General features: G+C 41.2%; 1 protein-coding gene across 1 annotated transcript in view; it reads right to left on the reverse strand.

Moving 5' to 3' along the window:
- Tnfrsf19 (TNF receptor superfamily member 19) overlaps window positions 1-5,758 on the reverse strand; it is a 96,891-nt gene extending 91,133 nt beyond the window's left edge. Inside the window, exon 1 of the mRNA XM_008825001.3 lies at window positions 5,299-5,758. The gene's annotated coding sequence lies outside the window, so the exon portion shown is untranslated. The remainder of the gene's footprint in view (window positions 1-5,298) is intronic.
- Between the last annotated feature and the right edge of the window lie 1,094 nt (window positions 5,759-6,852).

Consider the following 6,852-nt stretch of genomic DNA (forward strand, 5'->3'; position numbering starts at 1 on the left):
AGAGAGAGAGAGAGAGAGAGAGAGAGAGAGAGAGAGAGAGAGAGAGAGGAGAACAAATACTCTCCTCATCTCCTTGCCCTTCTCCACACAGACTTCACCACACAAGGCTAGATTAAGGAAGAGGCTGGCTGGGCTGAAGCCCATATTGTGAGACTGTGGGGCTACTCATGAACTGGGTACAGCTAATAGGGTAGAAGAAACCTTATTATGTTTATGTTGGAAGGAAAGGCTGCTTAAAGTCACTTGACCTCCTTCTGGCCTCTCCTCCCCTTCCCATCAAAGAATAGACAGATGTTACAAAGGGTGGTGGAAGGCTCCCTTCTCAGTCAAGGATGTGGATATGATTCGGATAAGCGAATGTGAGGTAAGAGGGCAGTTTCAGAGGGAAAGCTCAATGGCTTGGGACAGAGCAGGAGATACCAGGGAACTTTCTTCTCCCCTCTCTTCATCCATCTCACCCTTTCCTCTAAATAAAGCTAATATTATGTTAAAGAACCACTCTTTAAATGGATATCAAATATAAGTTTTCCCAGGGTGGCTTGGAGTGGCACCACCATGGCAGGACACTATCTGGCAGGTGCTTGAGGCTCAGTCCACTCTCAGAGGAAAAGTTTATGTCTCGAGGCCTTTTATGACTTGAAAGTCTAGGCCAGCTGTTAATTCTTATAAAATATGTCAAAAGAAAGACCAAAAACAGGGCCCATTTTTTGCTGTTGTTTTAGCCAAAATTTTGGGTAAAAATGTTGTTTCACAGTCGAGTTCAGCTCTGTGTAACTACAATAGGAAGAATTAACTGACTAGTTTTAGAACAAAAAGATTTAAAATTTGAAATCAGACTCTAGCACTCTACTGAATTAATGCTGTGACCTAGAACTTGTCATTCAAGTCCTCTAAGACCTGCTTTTTCCATGCCTGTAAGGGGGAATCACAAACTCAGTTGTGAATTTGAATGAGATGTTTTAAAAAATATATTGTTTATGTGACTGAAAACCCTCATTAAATTAATAATTAATGAATTAAATAACTTGAAATTATTAATGTGAGCAGCAATTTTTAAAAATTTACATGAACTTTTAGGGCTGGAGAGATGGCTCAGCATTTAAGAGCACTGACTGCTCTTGCAGAGGACCCAGGTTCTATTTCCAGCACCCACATAATGGCTAACAACCATCTGCAACTCCAGTTCCAGGGAATCTGACATCCTCTTCTGATCTCTGCAGGCATTGCAGGACATGGGTACACTTACCTACATTCAGGCATTACACTCACACACATAAAATAAAAATAATAAAATATTTTAAAAAATTTTCATGACCTTTTATAGGATGGATAAGAAATAATACAAGGCCAGGCATGGTGGTGCAGGCCTTTAACCCCAGCCTCCTGGAGGCAGAGGCTGGTGGATCTTTAAGTTCCAGGTCAGTCTGATCTACATAGCAAGTTCCTGGCAGACAGGGCCACATAGTGAGACCCTGTCTCAAAAAAAGAAGAGGAAGAGGAGGAGGAGGATAAGGAGGGGAAGGAGGAAGAAGGAGAGGAGAAAGGGAAGGAGGAAGAAAAAGAAGAGGAGGAGGAGGAGGAGAAGGAGGAAATATTGTAGTAGTAGTGATAGTATATAGAGGCTAGAGAGGTAGTTCAGTGGTTAAGAGCCCTTTCTGCATTTCTAGAGGACCCAAGTTCAGTTCCCAACACCCATGTTGGGTGGCTCACAGTCATCTGCAGCTCCAGCTCCAGAGGATCTGACACCCTCTTCTGGCCTCCTTAGGCACCTGCACGGTCTCACACACACACACACACACACACACACACACACACACAGGCACATGCATGCACACGTGTGCGCACACATGTATGTGTGTAAATTAAAAAAAAAAAAAACACAAATCTTAAAAAAATAGAAATAGGGGCTGGAGAGATGGCTCAGCAGTTAAGAACACTGGTTGTTCTTGCAGATACCTGGGTTTGCAAATCCCAGCACCCACATGGTAGCTAACAGTCTGTCCATAACTCCAGCTCCAGGGGATCCTCTTCTGTCCTCCACAGGCATTGCATGACACAGGTGCACTTGCCTACATGCAGGCAATGCACTCATACACATAAAATAAAAATAATAAAACTGAAAAAAAAGAGAAATAAGCACAAGGGCCAACCATTTGGCTTTGAAAGCAGTAGTAGACAGGTATAAAGTTTCATCAATAGCTAAATTAATTTTTTTCACAAGAAAGCTTTTTTCCAAGAAAGAAAGTTGATGAGAATGCATTCAATGATTCTTAATGTAATTAAATGTAGTAGATAATGCTATCATGTATAAAGTATATTGAATTTACAAACTGAAGTTCACAAAATCCCGTTGCAAATCTACCTTGAGGAATAAAAATGTTTAATTACCTATTAAAATTTTCATGGATCCTACTGACATTTCCTAAGAAAATATCAATTTTTGAAAAAAACAAAGATATGTTTGTATAATGCCAACTCCTATACACAGTATCTCTCTCTCTCTCTCTCAGGTATTTTTACACATCGTTGATATATTTCATTTCTTTATGAGAATTACTTTAAGGAAGCCAGGCATGGTGGCATGCCTATAATCCCAGGACGTGGTAAGTGGAAGTAAAGAGATCAGAAGTCAAGGCTGTCCTCACCCGCACAGCAAGTTTGACACCAACCTGGACTACTCAAAAAACTAGAAAAAAAATTTTTTTAATTAAAAAATTCACACATCGTTGATATATTTCATTTCTTTATGAGAATTACTTTAAGGAAGCCAGGCATGGTGGCATGCCTATAATCCCAGGACGTGGTAAGTGGAAGTAAAGAGATCAGAAGTCAAGGCTGTCCTCACCCGCACAGCAAGTTTGACACCAACCTGGACTACTCAAAAAACTAGAAAAAAAATTTTTTTAATTAAAAAAAAAAAAGAAAGGTAAATGTGCCACAGGTATTATATTTTGACAGCTTAGAAATACAGAAACAGGAAGAGTTGAGAAGAAATCAGTTGACTGGTATGTCTATCAGGGTTGCAAAAGAAGGGACTGTGGCAGGAAGCAGGCATTTTTACCTTTCCAAACCCACACTGCTCTCTGGTCAGCCCCACAGTGCATTTGTTTAAGCCCCTGGAAAATAGACCAGGCAGCTTGGAACTGAGCTCCAGGCCTTAAGATGGGGAGTACTTTTCTGTTGTCTGGGTCTCCTCATCTGTAAACAGGCTGTAAAAATTCCAGCAGTGCCCATTTCAGGAAAACGGTTTGCTGAGCCCCCTTACTTTACACACGAGGACGCTGAGTGGTGCAGACTCTCTTAAGGTCACATAGCTAATTAGTGACAGCATCAGAACGAGAAATGAGAGTCTTGAAGACTTGGCCTTCCTGCAGGAACAAAGCTGCCATTGAAGCAACAGATAGGAAAGCGCTTTGGAAAACGTAATAATGTAAGAGTGTCCCTCAGGAGAACGGCTATGGACACATCTACTGAATCACCATCAGGAGCTTCCGTGGCAACTAATTAAGAAATGTCTCTGAGAGCATCCTGTGCCTGTAGCAAGAGTCTTCTTTCCTTTAAAACCAAATGCACTCGGTTTCAGTGCTCAACAAAGACACCAGGAGTAAACAATTAACTGAATTAATAATTCAGGCACTGAAGTGGATTTTCAAGGACTTGACTTGCCCAAGCTAGTTTTCTTCAAAGCCTAAATTAATAAGATAATTGCTAATTCTCTCCTTTGTTTTGCACTAAGGAGAGTCTATTTGTTAAAATGAACCTAGCAGCCAAATAAACAATCATTAAAACAATTTCAAAGCTTCAAATCTGAACCAAATGAGCAAGTTCCATGCACACTATTTACTGCTATGACCTTAAAGGCTAACGTTTAGGCACTGAATGTGAACATTAATATTGCTTCTTTTTATTTTGAAAGGACTTTTTAATCAATTGTTTAAAATCAGGCTATTATAAGCACAATTGGTTGCGTTATTTCTACCCTCCATTAAATGCTCTCATGGCATACATAAACACAATAGTGAAATCTTTTTGACATGCTTTAAAAATATAGTCAGTTTAATATGATTCTAAATAATCTCCACTTAATAACTGTCAAGTTTTTTAAATTAACCAAACAATGCAAATTGCCCTTCTACTATCTGGAGGAAAGCTGTAATTTATTAATGAGATCAGAAAAATTAAGTACATGTGAAATGAGACTTTCTAGAGCTTTCCTGCTTCATCAGAATTTCAGAATCCAGAATAACTATCATATCCCTTATAATTTCTTTGTGATTCATCTAGCATAAAATAGACCATTATGGCTATAATGAAATATTTTGCCCAATCTCAGGGTCAGAACTTTAAAGCATGTCAGTATGAGCATGGAGCTTTGGCTTGTCACTGTCCTGAGTGCTTGTATTTCAACATTAAAGATTTTCCTGGGTGTGTGTGTGTGTATGGTTGGGTGTAGTGATGAATTCACAAAGAAATAACACTTAACTTTCAAACTCAGTGCAGCAGTATAATTTAGTTTTGCGGGACACAAACTGAGGTGAAAATGTGACCAAAATACTTTATGTAACATAATAACTGTTGATTACCAGATAGATTTCATAAACAGTTGGCAAATTGTAACCTACAACAGCTGTCACTATAAATTTAGAGTAAATGTTAATTTAGGAATATTAACCTCATGAATGTTTCTGTAAACAAAGCTTATGCCATTTTCAAAGGTTACAGAGAGTGGCCAGGGTATTTTTAGCCCAACCTAATGCAACTTTACCCCTCACTGTTTCTAGATACTTTGGTTTTACACTTGAAAAGACTTCAATCCTCAAGATGCCTTTGGAGTGATTCCCCTGAGTAAGCAAACTGCAAAAAGAAATATATCTGCTGGACTTACATCTTGTGGATGAGAGAATAAACTAAAGGAATTTCCAGGAATGCGTTTTGCTTTTTAATTTTGTGTATGAGAAAACAAAGAAAGCATTTTCAGTGGAGTTCCACTCATTACTAAATAAAGTAACCTGTAAAGAGAGCAGTTGCAGTGCCCACATTTCCGCCTGAAACACCGCAGCATCGGTCCCTTTTGTCCTGTTGGAACAACTAATTTCCAAGTAAAATCTGCATGACAGATCACAAACTCTAGTGCAAGCTGCTAAACAGCTGCATCAAGAATTTTAGTCCTGTACATACACGCAGCAGAATGCAGTACTCAGCTGCGGGCATGCTCGCTGCTAGCTGATAAAAAGCCATCTTTTTCTTGGAACGCGCGGGTAAAATGCAGTGAGCTCGACAACACACAAAACGCAGTACCTGCCTCCTCCGCCGAGGTTCCTCCAGTTCTGTGCTTTCGGCAGCTTGGCAGCCCTTCCACGCCAAACGCTTCTACCTTCCCAAAAATGTGTGTCAGCGCAAGCCCGGACGAAACTTCAAATCCAGAAAAATGAAATTACCCATGCAGATCAAAGGCAGACGAGCTGGGAGATGAAATGCCTGTAATCTGATCGCCGATCAGTTGCTGAACATCAAAGGCAGGGCTGAGCTTATATACATGCACCGAGATCCAGAAAGTTCGCTCCCAGCAGGTACTTAGCTGGGCTCCCGCCTCCCAAGCCACACATTCTTTTGTTAAACATGGGCCACGTTGTTTGCCCCCAGCCCTGGCGAGCAGGCAGACCCGGGCTCCCGGGCCCGGGCTGAGTGGCTGGATAGCCCTAGCTGGCCCTCCCCGTTCCCAAGCTGTGCTGAGGACTGCGTGTGGGAAGCGCTGCCTAGTGCCAGCGGGCTCCGCTGCATCCCTTTCATCTCGCTGAACTGCAGATCCCATGACATCATGCCGCGCCGTGGGACTGGTAGGAGAGCTTCGGTTCAGCCTGTGGGGGAGCTGGCTCGAGGGAGGCCAGCCTGCCTGATTTACAGTCGCGTTGTCCATGTGCCTGGCCAGAGACAGCTTTGCTAGCAGCTTCTCAGCTGTCAGGGACAGACAGCAACTGCTGCGGGGCGCTGCGCTTCTGGGTGATAAGATCCGTTGGATGCAGGTTCCGGATGACAGCATCTGACCGCTGCTTGGCTGATAAAAATCACATTGTCCCACCAACCCAGAGTATCCAAAATGCAGAATAAACAGCAGTGTTTAAATACTAGGCCGTTTCTCCCAAACACCCAGTGTACACTGCCAGAGACACAGGCAAACATTTTTAAAACTTGGTTCCCTCCATGCCCCCCACCTCCCACATGTCTTTAAGGGCTAGTAAACTGTCTTTTCCTGGAAAAGTAAATTATTATAGTCGGACTTCCAATCAAATAGTGACTTTGACTGAGTAGTGAGGGAGCAGATAACAATTTATCAAGATACCTTCACATTCTCCCCTGAGCCCTGGGCAGACGTCCTAGTGTAGATTTGGGTTTCTTAAAACAACAAAACAAAAACAAAACAAAAACCTGATTTAAGGACAATTCCTTCATAAACACAATTCATGGACACTTGTGGATTTTAAAATTCACACAAAAAATGATTACTTAGAGCAAAGCGTTTGCCCTGAAGCAACCTTGTCTACCAAGTCCCAAACCCATTGTTTGGACTAAGTTGAGAAATTGACACCTCATTCTCTTCTCCAAGATTTACAGTGAAATCTATCAGACATCATTTAGAATATTCACACTACTTACCTTGACAAGGGCAGATTCAATGTAGCGAAATTATTTTCTTTTCAGCATTTAATAAAAAATAAGAATTTCTACTGGAATCCAGAATACAGTGTATTTCTGAATTTTGAACAGTTCTCTAATGGAATAAGGGAAAATTTTCATTTTCTAGTGGAAATGTATCAACTTTTAGAAGATCAGTGAAAACAATTTTTGTAAAAC

The sequence above is a fragment of the Nannospalax galili genome, unplaced genomic scaffold (assembly GCF_000622305.1).
Source record: "Nannospalax galili isolate Female #2095 unplaced genomic scaffold, S.galili_v1.0 scaffold488, whole genome shotgun sequence".
Taxonomy (NCBI): domain Eukaryota; kingdom Metazoa; phylum Chordata; class Mammalia; order Rodentia; family Spalacidae; genus Nannospalax; species Nannospalax galili.